At 47.5% G+C, this 20,340-nt stretch overlaps 1 long non-coding RNA gene across 1 annotated transcript in view; it reads left to right on the forward strand.

Moving 5' to 3' along the window:
- Positions 1-16,918, forward strand: part of LOC138286376 (uncharacterized) — a 63,420-nt gene extending 46,502 nt beyond the window's left edge. Inside the window, exon 4 of the long non-coding RNA XR_011201977.1 lies at positions 16,614-16,918. This is a non-coding gene — a long non-coding RNA (uncharacterized lncRNA). The remainder of the gene's footprint in view (positions 1-16,613) is intronic.
- Positions 16,919-20,340: the final 3,422 nt, after the last annotated feature.

Raw genomic sequence — 20,340 nt, forward strand, 5'->3', positions numbered from 1 at the left:
AAGGCACTCTCCCCATGTGGCCAGCAACATGTCTCGAGTGTGGCAGGCTGCTAGAAGCAGTCAGCCTACACGGGTAGTTGGTTAAGGTTTCAGGGGGCACCTCTAAGGTGCCCTCTGGGGTGTATTTTACAATAAAATGTACACTGGCATCAGTGTGCATTTATTGTGCTGAGAAGTTTGATACCAAACTTCCCAGTTTTCAGTGTAGCCATTATGGTGCTGTGGAGTTCGTGTTTGACAGACTCCCAGACCATATACTCTTATGGCTACCCTGCACTTACAATGTCTAAAATTTTGCTTTGACACTGTAGGGGCACAGTGCTCATGCACTGGTGCCCTCACCTATGGTATAGTGCACCCTGCCTTAGGGCTGTAAGGCCTGCTAGAGGGGTGACTTATCTATACTGCATAGGCAGTGTGAGGTTGGCATGGCACCCTGAGGGGAGTGCCATGTCGACTTACTCGTTTTGTTCTCACCAGCACACACAAGCTGGCAAGCAGTGTGTCTGTGCTGAGTGAGGGGTCCCCAGGGTGGCATAAGTTATGCTGCAGCCCTTAGAGACCTTCCCTGGCATCAGGGCCCTTGGTACCAGGGGTACCAGTTACAAGGGACTTACCTGGATGCCAGGGTGTGTCAATTGTGTAAAACAAAAGTACAGGTTAGGGAAAGAACACTGGTGCTGGGGCCTGGTTAGCAGGCCTCAGCACACTTTCAGATCAAAACATAGCATCAGCAAAGGCAAAAAGTCAGGGGGTAACCATGCCAAGGAGGCATTTCCTTACATGCACCTTACATGAACATATGGGTTCACATTTTCTTCAAAGTGTTAAGATTATTTCTTGCATCTGAACGAGAGAGATGCCCGTCTACCTGTGCATCCTGTTGCGAAACTAATTAGAGCTATTATGTGCTCTCTATTATTATTATTATTCAGGTATTACAGATAAGAACCTTTGTTTTGGATATAATATATTATGTTTTTGATAAGGAATGATGCCATTGTACTCAGGTTTCCAGACCTTTTAGACTAGATGTCTATTATCATTTGTTCATTGTACCAACTTACCAATGTAAAGTCTGAAACATCAGCTGTATCGTAAGTGATCAGTATGCCATGCCACCTGTGATAGGGTCTATATTACCTACTTACATTTTTGATGGAGCATCACACCTGACCCAATCCTCAAATTAGGCATGTTTTGTTCAACTGTCCATCATAACATCTAAAAAATGCAGGTACCTCTTTTTTCTTATGCAGCCATGTGTCTGCTCAAAACAGTACTTGGCCTGTGATGAGGAATCTACTGGCAACCTTTAGCACGAATAAATACACCAAACACAGTACCAGACACTTTCTGAAACACTTACACTTCCAGAAATCCTTGTGTGCATGTTTGATGTGTGTAAACCGTCATAATGATGTCATACATCATTGCTGTAAATAAAAAGGTTAAATAACAAGAATAGCTACAAACAATAACTTGCCCCCTTGATGCTGCTGTTGGGCCCTTAAATGCCCATAAAGTTCCAGTTAGGCCCCTTCAAGGATGCAGACCATTAGGGGGGCCAGGCTGCGGCACACGCCCTTGCCTCATTGGGAGTACAGGCTGAGCTGGACTTCGTCTGACTTTCTGGTCCAGCGTTGTTTGTCCTCCAACCTCTTTCCGCAATGCAGGCTGTGCTAGTTTTGGACCCCCAGGGTCTGCACCTTCTTGGCGATGGCCTCCCAAATTTCGTGCTTTTGATGGCGTTGACCTGTATAGTTGAGAAAACATAAAAACAAAAGATGTTTGAGTGATTTTGCTTGTCTGTAACTTTCTATCTCCTCATTTTACCAATCTAGGCTACAAACATCATCTAGGCCTGGGCTATGAAACCTTTCCTGTAGTGAGAACCACTCTTGATTAGTTGAAGTTATTGTGAGGTACCAAGGTTAAACAACCTGTACATTATTTGCATATACCCACATGCACAGCTACATTGGCTTTACACCTAATCTTATAAGAGTCTGATACTACGGTTTGAGCCACATACAGTAAATAAGGGCAGTATGGAAGGACTGTCATGTGTCAGTGAGACCACGTTTTTTGGTTATGTATGAACAAGTGTATGTAGTAATGGGACATACTAGTATGGGTGATTGAGAACCTGTGTCATTTAGACTTGCAGCACAGGAAATACCTTTCCCCATATGTGGCACCATGACATGTTGAAAGCATACAGATACTCTTCTTCCAAAATATTGGCTGTAGTTTAACTTAAAAGAAGAGCATCAGACAATTCCATAACTTAAACGTTTCTTCATGCATTTTACATATCTCGGTATGTTCTCACTTATACTAGTAGTACAGTGTCTACTGGCCACTGGAAGTAAGGGGCTTGCAGTTTGTCTAATGAAATCTGTAGTTGTGAGTAACATGAACCAAAAATTCAGATTATTCTTTCAGGTGGCTTTTCATTTCCATGTACAGACATTTCTAACATTGTCAAACAACATTCTGTACCCAGCTAAATTATTCATTTCACTACACTCCAATCACACCACATCCCTCGTGACTAAAAATAGACAAATTATCCTGTGTATAAAGAAGGAACAAGTTACTTAGCAATACATTTCCCACTCAAATATGTACCTGTTCCTCTCTCTGAGTTCCCATACAGCTGGCTGTACAGAGACAAGACCTCTCTGGTGAGGAATTCTAACTCCTCAGGGGAGAAGGCCTGCTTTCCAAGGCCTCCTGACTCCCAGAGGACGGCAATAGCAGCAAAAGTCGAGGAGGTGTTGTTGGCTGCAGTGTTAGGAGGCAAGTGAGCTTCTTTCCAGACACTGCATACAAGTACACATCGTATGTGATCTGCGACAGAGATGGACACAGGCATTGGCTTTCATGCCTAACCGTCACACATGTTAACCTATGGATGTGTCCATTAAAGAGTGTTACACCTACTATGCGGTCAACTTCCACCGATGATCGTTGGATAACCAATGTCCTGAAGTCAAGGTGAGGTGGCCGCCATTTTATGCGAAGCAATGTATTTTTAAATTGTTTGTGCATCACCTCCACTCAAAATGGTAGCTAGTTTGTTTAACAATGTCAGATATATACAGCACTGTTTTTGCAAAAATATGACACATTAAAAACTGAACTGTTACTGTGTTTAACACCAATAGTGCCGCTGCGGATGTTATACTTCCATTGACGATAATTTTAAAAATAAATAAATAAATACTGTGCAAATATTATTTACACAGTATTTGTTACAAATGTCAAACATGTTAAAAATTGAGGTTTCAAGTTGCAACATTATGCACAAATTATGTGTACATATATGACACCAGAAGATTACTAGTTAAGATATAAGATGTGTGTTAATTATCAATGTATTGTGTGACTATTTTAAGTCATTGTTTTCCTTTAAATGCAGACATATGAACTCAGAGAGGAGTAGAAGACGACATCCTCAAGTCTTCAGACCATTTCCAGACCTTGACAGCCCGGAGGAAAGGGACACCTTAAAGAAATTCAGATTAAATAGGCAAACTATACTGGATTTAGTCACCAGCTGGAGCCAGATCTCCTGTCTCACAATAGGAGTACAACAGCAATAACACCAGTAGTGGCAGTACTTCATTTTGTGGACACAAGACATTTCCAGTACATGGTGACAGTATCTGGAGGCATGTTACAATTAACTTTCAGTGGTGTGCTACAAGAAGTCCTTGCTTGAATGATGAGACACATCATCAGCTTCATCCAGTTTCAAAGACATCAGGATTTGGCCAGTTATGTTTTGGGTGGCCTACCACATGTGGTTGGAGCAATTGATGGCACACATATTGCCTTGGTGCCTCCACATGCCAGGGAACCGTTCTACCACAAATGGAAGAACTTCCATTCCATCAATGTGAAAGTTGTCTGCTTTACTGATTTGTACATCTCAAGTGTGTGCCTGCTTTCCAGGGTCAACACATGATTCCCTTGTACTATGGAGCAGCACCATACCCTCACAAATGTCACAGTTTGGACCTGAGAGGGCCTGGCTTGTTGATAAGTACAACATGACTTGAGGATCATTTGCTTTAATCATAGTTTAGGAATGTACAATAGCTTGATATGATTTAAATATATTTATTTATTGCTTCCATGTAGGAGACTCCGCTTATCCTAACAGATCATGGTTGTTACCACCGCTGAGGAATCCAACAACGCCAGGGGAATTCCGTGTCACTGAAGCCCATGGAAGAACAGAGAGCCCACTGGAGCAGACTTTTTAGATCCTAAAGACATAATTTCGCTGTCTGGACAAGACCAGTGGAGCCCTCCTCAACTCACCCAATAAGGTGTGCCAAATCCCGGTTGCTTGCTGCATCCCAGTCATTGCAGAGGATGGAGACCGTGAAGAGCCACCGGGTGAGGATACTGAAATGCCTAATGAAGATGACAGTAGTGAAGAGGAAGGAATTGAGGTATGTCAAGATGTTATAGTCCACTTCTTCACCTTGGTGTAAGTGTACCTTTACATATATTAACCTCCAATGTCAGAACAACTTCTGACATACTGAACATATCAGTCTGTGATGGTAATTTAGTAGGAATGGTCAGTTCAGGAAATTCCAAGGCAAAGATGTTTGTTGATCCAAGTTTCCACACATTGACTAATGTGTTTATTGACATAGACTATCTTTGCTTGTGCGAAGTATATGTGTCCTCCTAACTTATCATTTCAGTCTAATTTCTTGTGTGAAATCATACATTTTCCCTTGTTAATCTGTTTTAGGATCCTTTACGGTGTCATCTTGGTTTGGACATTTCAAAGTTGTGACATTTGCTGTGATATGTTGGTTTTGGAAAGGGAACTTGGGTTGATCTTGGGACAGACACCCACTTTAGAGGTACAGATCTTGTACATGGACAACTTGCACTTTGATTGAATGGAAGTTCTTGAGATTGTATCAGACCTGTTTTCTGTTGGATGTTGCCACCAAGGCAATATGTGCTGCTCAACATGCTCTAACCACATGCATGTCTCAAGCCACAGCATAATGATCTCCCTTCACATTGGCTAAATCTTCAATTTGTGTTCCATGTATAAAGCTGTTGATGTGCTTCCTCATAGCTGAAAGAACTTTTTGTAACATGCCTCATGGTGTACTGGAATAGGCATGTGGCCTCCAACTTTGTTACTGCCATGATGAAGACTATTGGTGCTATTGATGTAGAAATCCTATTGTGAGGGCAGGATGTCTGGCTTCAGCTGAGGTCATGAATCAATAATAGTTTGCCTATTTAATTTGGTATTATGAATGTTTCACTTTCTTCCAGGGGGTCAGGTTCGTGGAGTGTCAACGTCTAGAAGGCATAGACTGGTTTGTGAAAATCATCTATGATTTTATCAAAGACTTGTTAGCTACAAATGTATGTATAATACACTGAGATTTCTTGGTTTCATATTCTAGCTTTTTAAAATGGGAAACACATGACCAAGTTGTTATCTCTTATTTGTTTTTAAATCCCATTGATTGACAGGTTTAAAAAATGATGGTGTAAGGAAGACCTACGAAAGGAAATACCACAATAAATACTACACCAGTCTTTGACTTTGTGTTATGTGCATTTATTTTGATAACAAAAATGAGTGAAATACCTTTGAAACCAGAATAAAAGGAACAAGAAAAAATAAATAAAGTCCATCATGGAGGATGAAACTAATTTTGTTGAGCACAATTTGGTTGGAGTCCAATGTAAAAAATACAGCTATCCTCAAAAAAGGTAATTGTGTTCATGAAATAGTCAATGGAGTGAATGATAGACACACCCTGGAGGAAATTAGGTTCAGCGTCTCTTGGAGGTGGTGATGGAGGTCTTGCCATCCTCTCCTGGTGGTACGGAGGAACGTCCCCTCCCAGAGAGGGGGATGGGAGGGTGAGGATATCCACAGCTGCAGGGACTGGTGTGGGTGAAGCAGTGTCCTGTTGTGGCAGGGCCTCCCAGACTGTGGCTGGTGTAGCTTGTCCAGATGATGAATGACCAGAGATGGGGTATATGGTAGGGAAAAGCCATACAAATGTGGTGGTACGTATCATACATCACCCGAGTTAGGGAGCACAAATTAGAGTTGAGATTTGGCATCTCTACACTCTGCTCCCTCTGCACCTCCTTCATCTCCCTGATCTCTGTTATGGCCTGGTCCATCAGGTTTTGGGACTGCTGTAGTGCTCTCAAGACTCAGTTAATGGCGGTCTGGGTGACAGTTATCCCAGTGGCCTCACTTTGCTGGCCTACATATTCCCTCTAATAACCCCTACCCCCACTACTCTGTGCCCTTGAGGCAGTGTGGCCCATCCCACTGGGTCCTGGCCCAACTGGAGGTGGTTATGATAGTTGCTGAAGAGTAGCCAGGACTGGGGGGGCACAAGATGGGTGTTATATTCCTTTGAACATAGGAAGTGGGGGTATCCTGAAGCTGAGCTGTTGCAGCAGCTGGGGCGGGGGTGTAGATGTTGACAGAGTGTGATTCCCTGGAGCTGTCTGCTCAGACAGACCAGCTGGACCAGGCATGTCCACATTTCCGGACTTGCAGGAGTGGTGTCCTCACTGAAAGCTTGATCCTGGTCTGGAGTGGAGGTGTCTTCTGTTGCAGACAGTGGTCCACTGGCCCTGGGTGTTGGACCCAAGAGGAATTACAGACAAAATTTAATTAATGGTCTGTATTGTACCTTAAATGTGTCTTCAGCTATTAATGAAGCAGCCTACTAAAAAGAAAGCTATAATTAATGGAATGATCAAGCCTTTGTGTGATTTTGAACTTTTTACACATGCAGGTTAATTTACACAGTTGCAAATCTTCATTAATAATGATGGAGAGCTGTCCTGAAATGTAAAATGTTATTTAGAAAGTGTATATTACATGTACCAGACATGCAACTCAACACAGTAGAAAGGAGATTTGAGCCATTTGAAGGCCTAGCAGCCTCAAAAACAAACTATGATACAATTTATTAGCATTAATGGCATTGGTCATCATATGAATACTGCAAAGTAAATTGTGTATCACTACTATGTATATTCAGCATGCCACAAAAATTATTGGAAACCTTTGAATCAACAAACTATGATGTATGCAAGCAAGTTGGAGTAACAAGAAGGTGACAGCATACTGGATCGATTCAGCAGATAAAATGTTCATACATACCATGAAATGGTGAATGATAAATACATAAAATTTTGACATTTGTGCATAGTGCATATATGGAAGAAAAGGGAGGTTGAGCAACATCACATTGCACTATTGTTTTCCAGAGACAAAAACAAGACATCATGATAGTTGTGGTCATTTGGTAACACCATTGACAATACTTGTAAAAAGTGGGTTACACATACATATGGGTGTAATGTGAATAGGTGAAAATACCACTTACGAGCACTATACCTTCATGTGCAAATAGATAGAGTTTGTGACCTGTTTTTCGGAGCACAGCAACCTACATTGAGATAAAGTAAGGGACTAGGCAAATACAAAGGGATGGTACATGGAAAACAACACACATCTGATAAAACACATTGCTCATTATTAAAGAGAGAGAGAGAGAGATACAACCATGTATTTTGGAATTTAGATGAAAAAAGCTATTTTGGAGAAGTTTACATACATATATTTTGATAAGGGTATTGACACATTCTGATGGATACAACTACCTGTGGATTCCTCACCTAATTAATACTCCCATGGCGCCAGCATTCGACGGAAATCTTCTTCCTAGTCTCTGCACGTCGACGAGGACGTCACTCTAGCCCACGCGACGCCGTCTGACGTCATACAGGCAATAAGAGGTCCTCGCCGACGTGCCGACGTCAGTTCCCTTTTTTCTGTGCATTCGAAACGGTTATCTTCGAGGGAGCTACTGTTACTTTAGTAGTTACAGTGTATTTTCTGCTGCGTAGTTCTTCTCTGCGGTAACAATGTCTCAGAGAAAGTCGGGTTTCAAGCCCTGTCGAGAGTGTGGGGGCAAGATGTCTGTTACAGATCCTCACTCCTACTGTCTCTGGTGTTTGAGCTCCGACCACGACGTCGTGACTTGCGATTCATGTCAGCACATGAATCCGAAGGCCCTCAAAGAACGTGAGGCTAAACTATTGCTGGCGAAGTCGAAGAGAAAGGAAAAACATCACAAAAAGTCTTCCTCGCCAAGGTCTCATCGGCGTCATCGAGACTCCCGGCGCCGTAGAGATTCATGGCGTCATTCCAGCAAGGAGACTCGTTCGAGGTCGCCTTCGGCTCGGCGTCGGAGGACTTGGGAGGTCAGTCCCACGGGCACGCCGCATCCATCGACGCCGTTGCCCTCTCCGGCGTCACCGACTTCGCCTGGACAAGCGTCTGTGGTTGAGGTGATGCAGCCTCTTGTGATGTCTCCGGCGTCGCGGACGTCGAGGCCGGCGTCGGGGTCGCCTTCGATCCAGGCACCTCAGTATCCAGCTTTTCCCGCCCCTGGAGCCGATAGTACCGCATTTCTGAATGCGATGTATACCATCTTTCAGCAGATGGCTCCAGGAGGTGCTCCGGCTGGTCCTTCGGGGCCTTTGGCCTTTTCATTGGGTGATCCTGCGCCTCTTCGGCCGGCACTCTTTATGCCCTTTCTCCCTTTTGGGAATGTGGGCTAGGCGCCGGTGGCCACTCCGGTGGCTTCAGAGGGATTGGCTCCAGAGGTTTCCATCCCGTCGACGTCGGGATTTCGTCCTGTGACTCCGGTGGGTCCATCGGCTCCAAGTTCTCTTCGTCCTGCTCCTTCATCGGCGCCGAAGCTGCCTGTGGCGCCGGATGCGGCGTCGGATGCTTCTGGAGATCGGCGCCGATCTTCGACTTCGGCAGAGGCCATGTCGACTCCGCGTATTGAGCAGAGACTACATTCAAGGAGGCGTGCTCTCCGTCTTTTGGAAGAGCAGGAGTACCAGCGAGTCCTGGAGGAAGGAGAGGTTGAGGACTCTGGTGATGGACTGCATGGTCTGGATACGGCCAGTGGGCTGGATACTTCCCCGGAGTGGGACCTTTCATCTCCAGGGGAGTATACGGAGGAGGCTGCTACCTTTCACGCGGTGGTGAGGAAGGCGGCTAACTTTCTGGACCTGCCTTTGCCGGTGGCAGAGGCGAAGCAGAATGTATTGACGGAGGTGCTGCATCCGGCCTCTGCTGCAGCGGAGCCTCTCTTGCCGTTTAATGAGGCTTTGCTTGATCCGGTGTTGGAGGTGTGGAAGAAGCCTGTATCTTCCTCGGCAGTTCATAGGGCTGTGGCCAGAAGATATCGGGCTGCACCATCTGACCCTGGTTTTCTTTCAAGACACCCTACGCCGGAGAGCTTGGTGGTGCAAGCCTCCTGTTCATCGAAATCAGCGCCTGGATCTTTCCCGACGGTACCTGGAGACAGGGACTCCAAAAAACTGGATGCGCAATCCAAGAAAATATTTTCTACTTGCAGTTTGGCGTTGAAGGCCACCAACGCAACTTGCATTCTGGGGAGATATATCCATGCTCTTATGGATGATATTTCATCTTCTTTTACGGAGCTTCCCCAGGGACTCTTGGATGTTGTCTCGGACGCCCAGGCTGCCGCAACCCAGTTTATCCAGTCTGGGCTGGACACGACCGACTCGGTGGCTAGGGCGATGGGCACGGCTGTGGTGGCGAGGAGACAGGCCTGGCTCCGTAATTCAGGGTTTTCTGCGGACGTGCAGTCGACCCTATTAGACCTCCCGTTTGATGGGGACAAACTGTTTGGAGCAAAGGCAGATTCGGCCTTGGAGCAATTTAAAGAGAGCAGGGCCACAGCCAAATCGTTAGGGCTGCAAGCTCCTTCTTCCTCTGCCTCTTCCAGGTTTTTCAGGAGGTTTCGTGGATTTGGGCGTGGCTCTTCCTCCTCTTCCTTTCGGGGGAGGTTCCAGCAACCCGCCTCTTCTCACCCCTATAGATCATTTAGAGGGAGAGGTAGGGCCCGCACCAGACGAGCCTCTCAACAGCACTCTGCCTCTTCCTCGTCCTCTGGAGGGGTGCAGCAGGGAAAGCAGCCTTAGGCTTCCACCATTTCCCACTCACTCCTCTCCTGTAGGGGGAAGATTACGGCATTTTCTCCACAAGTGGGAGACTATTACAACGGACACTTGGGTTATCAGTATTGTGGAAAAAGGCTACACCCTTCCCTTTCGGGAGTTTCCGCCCCCCCTCCCGCCCCGCCCCGCCCATCTTATTGTTCAGAAGAACACCTCCTGTTGCTAGAACAGGAGGTTCAAGTCCTCCTTTCAAAGGGCGCGGTGGAGTTGGTTCCAGAGCAGGAAAGGGGTCGAGGTTGTTACTCAAGGTACTTCCTGATTCCCAAGAAGGATGGTTGGTTGAGACCGATCCTGGATCTGAGGATCTTGAATTGGTTCCTCAATCAGGAAAAGTTCAAGATGCTGACCCTAGCACAGGTGCTTTTGGCGTTGAACAAAGAAGATTGGATGGTGTCTGTCGACTTGCAGGATGCTTATTTTCATATTCTGATACTCAAGTCACACAGGAAGTATCTCCGGTTTGTGGTAGGGTCGCAGCACTATCAGTTTGCGTCCTTCCGTTTGGTCTTACTTCAGCACCTCGAGTCTTCACGAAGGTGATGTCAGTGGTTGCGGCAGAGCTCAGAAGGAAGGGGATAGCAGTATTCCCTTACTTGGACGACTGGTTGATCAAAGCCAAGTCCCCGGAGCTTGTGTCATATCATCTGCAGTCAACAACCCAGTTGTTGTTCGACCTGGGCTTTTCGGTGAACGTGCCCAAATCTCACCTGGAGCCCTCTCAGCGCCTCCTGTTCATAGGGGCAGTACTGGATACAACATTGAATCGAGCCTTTCCTCCGCCTCAGCGGGTTCAAGATATTCAGGAATTGGTTCCAATGTTTCGAAATGGAGCGGTAGTTCCAGTCCTCAAGGTCCTTTGTCTGCTCGGTCTGTTTGCCTCCTGCATACTGTTGGTCACGCATGCTCGCTGGCACATGAGGGCTCTTCAGTGGTGCCTCCGAAGGCAGTGGTCTCAACACAAGGGAGATCTAGAAGGTGCGGTCAAGATCTCCAGAGATGCTGCTGTGGACTTGAAGTGGTGGATTGCGAGCAACAATCTTTCGCAAGGAAAGCCGTTCGCGCAGTCGCCACCAGTGGCCACGGTCATAACGGATGCTTCCACTCTAGGGTGGGGAGCTCATCTGGGGGATCTGGAGATCAAAGGACTTTGGTCTCCAGAGGAACAGATGTTTCATATCAATCTGTTAGAGTTACGGGCTGTACGTCTGGCTCTCAAGGCCTTCCTCCCTTCCCTTCGTGGTCAGTCGGTACAGGTCCTGACGGACAATACTACCACGATGTGGTACATAAACAAAAAGGGAGGAGTAGGGTCGTACCTTCTCTGCAGAGAAGCTCTTTGACTATGGTCCTGGGCAAAGGACCATCAGATTTGCTTGGTAGCAAATCATTTGGCCGGGGTCTTGAATGTACGTGCGGACAGTCTCAGTCACCAATTCTCGGCCGACCACGAGTGGCGTCTCCATCCAGATCAAGTCCGTTTAATCTTCCAGATGTGGGGGTTTCCTCGGATAGATCTGTTTGCCATTTGGGAGAACGCGCATTGTCTGTTATTCTGCAGCCTCCAGTATCCGGTGCAGGGAGCATTGGGGGACGTGTTTCTGATAACCTGGTGCGACCAGTTGCTTTACGCGTTTCCCCCCATACCCTTGATTCCTCGAGTGTTGAGGAAGATTCGCCAAGACCGGGCCCAAGTCATCTTAATAGCTCCGGATTGGCCAAGGAGGGTGTGGTACTCCGACCTTCTCCAACTCTCACTGTGCCCTCCGCTCCGTCTCCCTCTCAGGGCAGACCTCCTCTCGCAGTCGCAGGGGCAGGTTTTACACCCCAACCTCCAGATTCTACACCTACATGCCTGGAGATTGAACGGGGCAACCTGAGTTCCTTCTCTCTCCCGCCTGATGTAGTGGATGTTATATTAGCGGCCAGGCGACACTCCACTAAATCTATCTACGCTAATAGGTGGTCTAAATTTGTTATGTGGTGTGGGGAGAGACAGATTGATCCCTTACATGCTCATCTGTCGGACGTTTTGTCTTTTGCTATGTCTCTAGCGCAGAAGGGTTGTGCAGTGGCTACCATTAAGGGTTATTTGTCGGCTTTGTCAGCCTTCATTTGTCTTCCAGATCAACCATCGTTATTTAAATCCCCTATTGTTCTCAGATTCTTGAAAGGTCTTCTAAATAAATATCCTCCAAAACCATTCGTTATGCCTCAATGGGATTTGTCCTTGGTCCTCACTTTCCTTATGGGGTCCCCTTTTGAGCCTATGCATTCTTGCCCCTTAAGGTATTTGGTTATTAAAACAGTCTTCCTGGTGGCTATAACATCTGCAAGGAGAGTAAGTGAGTTGCAGGCCTTATCAGTAAAACCCCCTTATACAACTTTTTATGGGGATAAGGTGGTGTTGAGGACCAAGGCTGCTTTCCTCCCGAAGGTTGTTTCACCCTTCCATTTGTCCCAGACAATTACTTTGTCCACGTTCTATCCTCTGCCTCATCCTTCAAAGGAGGAAGAGAGACTACATCGCTTGGACCCAAAGAGGGCGTTAAGCTTCTAAATTGATAGAACGAAGGACTTCAGGCTGGAGGATCAGCTGTTCATCGGATACGTGGGCAAGAGGAGAGGAAAGGCAGTCCACAAGAGAACACTCTCCAGGTGGGTTGTTCTTTGCATTAAAATCTGTTACTCTTTGGCAAAGAAGGATCTTCCTGATGGCATTAGAGCTCATTCCACCAGAGCTAAGTCGGCCACTTCGGCCTTGGCCAGGGGTGTTCCTGTGGTCGACATCTGCAAGGCCGCAACTTGGTCGTCCCTTCACACTTTTGCGAAACATTACTGTTTGGACTCTGAGGTCAGAAGGGACGGCCATTTTGCACGGTCAGTGCTGCAGGATTTCTTGGTTTGACCATTTCGGCACCCACCACCGGGAGTGGTACTGCTTTGGGACTCTATTCATTAGGTGAGGAATCCACAGGTAGTTGTATCCATCAGAAGAACGAGTTACTTACCTTTGGTAACGACTTTTCTGGTGGATACATTAGCTACCTGTGGATTCCTCACGGTCCCACCCGCCTCCCCGTTGCCTTTTTGGTCTTACCAAGTAATCCTTGAGTGCGCTCCTATTGGTCTTCAAGGTTGCAATAGATGTTGTATATATGGATACTTGTATATATTTATATGTATATATATATGTATATATCTTTGTGTATATACATGATTTGCATATATTTGTTGGTTTAAAAAAAAAAAAAGAGAGTTATATTAAATCTACAGCCATTTTACTGCAATGTTGTGTATTTTACAATGTTATGGGATGTTGCCTTGCTCTTTCATTGCATTGGGTTGTTGTTCTCATGCACGTAAAAAATGTTGGTACTGACGTCGGCGAGGACCTCTTATTGCCTGTATGACATCAGACGGCGTCGCGTGGGCTAGAGTGACGTCCTCGTCGACGTGCAGAGACTAGGAAGAAGATTTCCGTCGAATGCTGGCGCCATGGGAGTATTCATTAGGTGAGGAATCCACAGGTAGCTTATGTATCCACCAGAAAAGTCGTTACCGAAGGTAAGTAACTCGTTCTTCTGAACAGCTAACTTAAGCGCAAAAATTTAATTTGTAATCAGTGAGCCATTACAAAGTTCAACATACCAGTCCCCACTCTCCCAGGAACTTCTGTCAAGCCTTAAGGATGTAGGATCTGCAATAACTTCTCCTTCCAGGGAAAGAGGTGTTATAGGGGGCTGGGAGAACCACCACAAATCCTCTGGGACTCCAGGGGATGCTTGGAAGCCAGTGAGCAAACTCTCCCTCACGGGTCATTACACCTCTTTGTAATTTCCTCCTGTGTGTGCAGATTGTTAGCTATAGCATTCACTCTGTTCACTATGCTGGTCCACATTTCCCTTTTCTGAGATATGGTTGTATTTTGTACTTGTGCTCCAAACAATTGTGGCTCTGCTCTAATAATTTCATCCACCATGACTGACAAGTCTCCCTCTGTAAAACATGGATTCACCCTCCCTGCCTTAGTGAATGTCTAAAAAAAAATAATTAGTGCCCGAAAAGTTAATGAAAAATAAAACAAATGTGAGAAAAGTAAAAAAATAAATCTGAGGGAGAAAAATAAATTAACATAATCTGACTTTTATGCAGCAAATTCGGCATCAAAATGCTCTGCTGTAGCGGAATGGCAAAGGATCAAGGGGCCAGATGTATGAAACTTTTTGCACTCACAAATGGTGCGAATCGCAAAATTCTGCCGTTTGCGAGTGCAAAAAAGTGGTCTGCGATGCGTGAAAGGCATTCGCAGACCAACAATAAGAAATCGCTAAAATTGCGATTTTTTTCGTTGCGACCTGGTTTTGCGAGTCGCAATTTGCGATCCGGTATTTCCAGTAGGAAATTGTGAGGCGCAAATTGCGACTCGCAAAATCCAAGTCACAAAGAGATGCATCAAAAAATCGCAAATTGCGATTTTTGGCAGAATGGCATTTCGCACATGCAAAATAACACTAACTGAAACCAAGTGGTAACCAGGTGCAACCTATATAAAGAGGCCCAGAATGCCTCAGTCTTTTCCACAATGGCTGCACTCTACGTCATGGTGAGGAGGATGAGGATCTTGGCAGGTTTGAGGAGAGGGAGGAGGAGACAGGAGCGCATTTTCAGAGTGCGCATTACACTTTTTAACCTGACAGAGGAGCAAATATATGAGAGGTATAGGTTGAACTCAGCCATGATACTTCATCTGATAGCTGAGCTATAACCCATACTGCAGCGCAGAACACTAAGGACTCACAGCATACCCACCCATGTGCAGGTATTATGCTCCCTCCACCTACTCGCCTCAGGGAGCTATCAAGAGGTCATAGCAGCAGCTGGAGGTGTCTCACAGAGTACCCTCTCCAGATTTTTCAATGCATTTATCAACGCCATGCTCAGCAAACTACACCAGTACATCAGATTCCCCCCGCCCCACAGGAAATACAGCAGGCAAAAATTTAATTTTACCAGATAGGAAAGTTCCCCCACGTCCTAGGTGCCATAGATGGGACACATGTGGCAATCTGTCCACCATCCTCCACAGAGTATGTGTACCGCAACAGGAAATACCAACATTCAATGAATATACAGGTGATATGCAATGCCTCCTACATCATTACTGATCTCGTGGCCAGGTACCCAGGGAGCACACATGATTCGTGCATCTTTCGCCACAGCGGGATTCACACATGACTGCTAGCTGGGGAGTTTGGTGAAGGATATCTACTAGGTATTGTCCCTCTATACAAAGGCGCATTGATGGCGTGCTGATGTCAGATGGCCCACTTCTTATCATACCCTCTGTCCCTTCCAGGAGAAAGTGCATACGCAGTGCGCACCTACATGATGACACTCTACCTCAATCCTGCAATACCAGCTGAATGGAGATACAATGCAGCACACAGGGCAACCCGCAATGTGGTGGAGCGCACATTTGGACTGCTGAAGAGTCGCTTCCGGTGCCTCCACAAAAGTGGAGGGGCACTACAGTACAGTCCAGAGACGACATGTAGAATAGTGGCTACTTGTGCTATCTTGCACAGTATAGCTACCACCAGGGGCATACCTGTAGAAATATGTGAATCTGAATCTGATGAGGATGATGATGATCCCATACCACCCCTACAGCCAGCAGACAGGACCAGTGCAGCAGAGGGAAGGCAAAGGCATGCCGACATCACACACAACCATTTCAGACGTGAGTATAAATGACACTAATCCTCTGACAACTGTACCTGTAGTGAAATAAATTTATTACCTTAAGTCAGGTAATGTTCGTGTGAGGAATAACAAAAAAAGGTGAAGTGAGAAACACAAAACAATGAAGGATCTGAGTAATGCACTATTACTTCATAGTGAAAACAGAAGTCCACTTGCAGCTAGAGTCATTTTTTGCGCCCACGCACACCACTTGGGTGCCCAGTTACATCACTGGCACCTCTAATGTCAGCCTCAGTGGCAGTGCTGTGCCTGGCACTGCGCCGTCTGGTGTCCAATGCTGGTACAGCTACACTGCTGAGGCTGGAACTGTCCTCAGTGTCCCCCAGTGCAAGCTCACTCGGAGTGGCTGACCTTGGTCCCATAATGTGTTCAATCACATTGGTGATCTGCACCAGTCCATTCACAACGTCCCTGCTGCTGTGTGCTGCCTCCACTTGCGCAGCCACTGCACGACGGGCAATCAGTGCAGTTGAATTTGCCACCCTGTTAGACGAACAGCAGAAGCTGCCAAACATGTTCCGAAATCTGCGCTCCTGTCTGCGCTGGCTCACTCTCTCATGGCGCAGCTCCTGGCAAAGTTCAAGGACAGCACTTGTGAGGTCTCTGGTGTCCTGTGATGCCTGCACCTGTCCCTCACGCAGCTGTACAATGTTGTTATTGAGGGAGTCAAGTTGGCGATGCAGGCCCACTATGTTGTGGTTATGTTTGCGCACGTTTTTGTCTAATCCGAGGATCCTCTTATTTTGTAGGCGCTGCTGCTGCAACATAGCAGCTTCCAGCCCACCAAAGAAGGAGGGACCCTCACCTGCCTCATTCTGCTGTGCCCCGGAATCTGTCGCCATCCTGCGTGGTGCTGTGGTCTGATGACACCTGACCTCCTGCATCTGGCTGCGCCTGCCTGTTGCTGATGGGGAAATTGGCCCTTCCTGCTGCTCATCTGAGTCGTTGCTGAGCTCTGGCAGTGGCAGTGCCCTGGGCCTGCATCGGACAGTCGCAATGTTGAGGGACCCACTGGTGTTTGAATCGGAGGCCAGATGGGTGTCAGTGTCGCCTACCCGTGCTGATGCTGTGGCTGCTGGGCCCGGCCCACCTGCAACGACAATATGCAGCATGTCAGTTATGTATGTTACAATTACGGTCAGACAATGGTAATAAAGGTACAGGTACTTCTCTACACTGTGTTGTGGGTGTTGTGTTCCTCTGGGTGTCACTCTACTTAAATACATTGTATGTGCTACTTTTAGCTCTTGGTTGTGGACCGCCACTCCCATAATGCATTGTTGTGCTGCTTCTAAGATGTGGACTGGACTACTTCTCACAATGTTTTACATTACTTGCTAATTCCTAAGGGGCTTTGTGCATACACATATGGAGTTACAAATCAATATTGCACTTAACTTGGCTGGTACTTGGTGTGCTGGAGGTGTCGATCTCTGTGACCCCTGTCACAGCTTCAGGGAGGAGTGTGGACTCAACTAGGTCCTCCAATGTTGTGGATGGTGCCTCTGTGGGTGGACCGCCTCCTGTGCCCCTCGCCTCCTGTAGTCTCCTTGCCACCCTCTCCTTCGCACGGGACCGCAAGTCATACCACCTCTTCTTGATTTCTTCAACGGAGCGCTGTGACAGGCGCAGATTTTTGATTGTATATCCGCCCATAGTCTCCTCTTCTCACTCTCAAGCACCTGGAGTGAGCTTTTTCCAAAAAGGTGGTCATGGCTCCTGACCACCTCCTCAGTCAGCACCTCAAGTTCCTGCTCGCTGAATTTTAGCTTGCGCTTTCTTTCTCCCTTCTCCTGTGCTTGGCCTGGGGTGTCCATCCTTGCTCAGGTGTGCTGGCTCCTTCTGAGTGCTGCTCTGTGTGGCTGGGCTGCTCTTTCTCAGGATGCTGGTTTGGGTGTGGCACCTGAAACTGCCTGGGATGGCTCATTTCCTGCTGGTGATGTCATCAGGCTCCTCCAGGTGTGCTTTCTCGAACTTTCTCGCAATTTGCGATTTTTTACCGAATCGCAAAAAAATCGCAATTTGCGAAAATGCAAATTGCGATTCGGTAAATGGGCCTCGCAAACCACAAATAGCGATTTTTAAGAAATCGCTAATTCCGAATCGCAATTTTGTTACATGGCCAATTGAGACTCGGAAATAAGCGTTTTATAGCATGTTTTGCAGGGGTTCACAAGTGTCCAATATACATCAGGTGTGGGCTGCTAGCATCCACCTAATAGCCACAGCCATAGTACAATGCTGAATGGGTCCCACAACAGACTACCGCCATCATGGGACCGTCGCTGATGCACTGCAAGCACAACTGTGCTATCTAAATATGGTTGGTAAAATGCCACCGTCCTGACGGTAACAGAGTAATAATTACCAGCATTTGAGTCTGCTGCAGAATACAGCAAGCGAGACAGAGTACACTCTGTCAATGCAGACAGCAGTTGAACCACCATAGATCTAAGTACGGCGGTCAGAACTGCCACCGCAGAGGGATGGCAGTATTACCATGAAGATCTAAGGCCCTCGTTATGAACATGGCAGTCCGTACCGCTCCGCTGGCGGTAGAAACCGCCAACAGAGGAGCGGTCCGGACCACCAAAATAATGAAGCAAACGAGACACACGCATCCCGTGCACCACCCACCGCCAGGAAAGGAGTCCCACTCACGACGGCAGAGTCTGCCCACAGGCCGTCGGAAAGGCCCAACCCGCCCATCAAATTATGAACCACCATTCCGCCGCCAGTTCCAGGGCGGGAACCACCGCCACACAAAGCCAGGCGGAAAAGAAACACATAGAAGGAAACACTCACCGGAGTTCCACAAAACGTGCAGAGGTAGCCATGGACAGAGAGCTGCAGATCATGCCAGCATTGCTCCTTGCCATATTTCTACACGACTGAGACCGCAGACGAAGACGACGACGGTAAGTACCGCAACCTACGACACAAAGGAGGAAAGGGCAAAGTCACATACCCACCCACTCTGCAACGCCCCCCAACCCTTCCCAGCAGCACAAGTCAGATACCCCACACCAAGAGGGACGTACCCGACCGAAGGCCACTGCAACTTGGCCATAGTACATACAATAGCCCCACACCCATAAATAATTAAAACAAACACCAGGGTGGAACTGCATGCAGCCCAAACACGGGCCACACAGAACCTTTAATATGTAGCTCACTGAGCAAAACAGTGCCAACAGGGCCAATGGCCAGTCCATAAAAAGTCCTTAGTCTTGGCCATAACTGGCCACACCTGACTCCCACAAGTGCTGTGTACTCCACTGAACGGGGCACCATATAGGGATCCAGGCACCTCACGGAAGGGAGGTGGGGGGGCATTTACGACAGAGGTGGGACTTAGACTTGCGTGAGGAGGTTGGAAGGGGGATGGGCTTCTCCTTTGAAGGGGGTGGGGGCTGTTTGGCTCGGGTGGAGCTGGATGGCTTAGAATCCGAGCAGGCCTTCTTCTTCACCGGAGAAGGGGCACAGGAATGGGAAGGCTGGACCGGGGTGGGCTGTTCTGTGGAAGGAGCGGAAAGGGCAAGGATGTGGGCACGTTTCGGGACAAGACGGGGTGGGCCAGTGGGTTCGAAGAGGTCTGAACGGGAGATGAAAAGTTTCTTTGGAGCAATTGGGGTGGGCGTGGATGAGGGCGTGGGAGTGGAAGCAGAGGGAGTGGCTGTATGGGGTGTAGGTGTGCGTTTAGTTGGTGCAGGTGACTGCTCAGTATGCTGTGATGTGGTGGATGTCTGATGGGTGGGTGTCTTGCTGCGTTTGAGTGTTTTGGGAGGTGGGGGGATGGACACAGTTGGAGAAGACAGACAGCTAGTGTGGATGTATGTTGGGTGGGTGTCTGCAAGTCTGCTGAGTGTGCTGCATGTGTCAACTACAGTGGAGGTGGTGAGTGCAGGTGTGGTGTATGGGGTGCATGTATGGCTGTCTGGTATCATGGTGAGTGCAGGAAGAAGAGCAGTAATAGTGAGTGAAGGTGCAGTGCATGAGGGTGTGGATGTAGAGGGGACAGACAGGGAGGTGGAAGAGGTGGGCATACTGGGGGAAGTGGACGTTGTTGTGTGTGCAGGTGTCTGTTGGCTGTGTGAATGCTTGTGGTGGGAGGTGTGGTGCTTGTGTTTGGAAGTGTGCTTCTTGTGTGATGAAGTGCCTGTAAGCGGGTCTGATTGTGTGCTTTGGACGGCTGAAGGGAGTGGGGTGCTGGAAGGGGTAGAGGAGGTTGGAGGGGTGACGGAATGGCCAGGGAAACTGGCTGCCGTCCAAGAGGAGGCCAGAGTCTGAAAAGATCTCTGTAGGGCAGACATGGCACCATGAATGCCATCCAGATAGGCACTGGTCTGCCGCACCTCAGAAGCCAGACCCTGAATGGCATTGACAATGGTTGTCTGCCCTACAGAGATGGTTCTCAGGAGGTCAATAGCCTCCTCTGTGAGGGCAGCAGGGCTGACTGGGGCAGGGGAGGAGGTG

This window comes from Pleurodeles waltl, chromosome 3_2 (assembly GCF_031143425.1).
Source record: "Pleurodeles waltl isolate 20211129_DDA chromosome 3_2, aPleWal1.hap1.20221129, whole genome shotgun sequence".
NCBI classification, from domain to species: Eukaryota; Metazoa; Chordata; class Amphibia; order Caudata; family Salamandridae; genus Pleurodeles; species Pleurodeles waltl.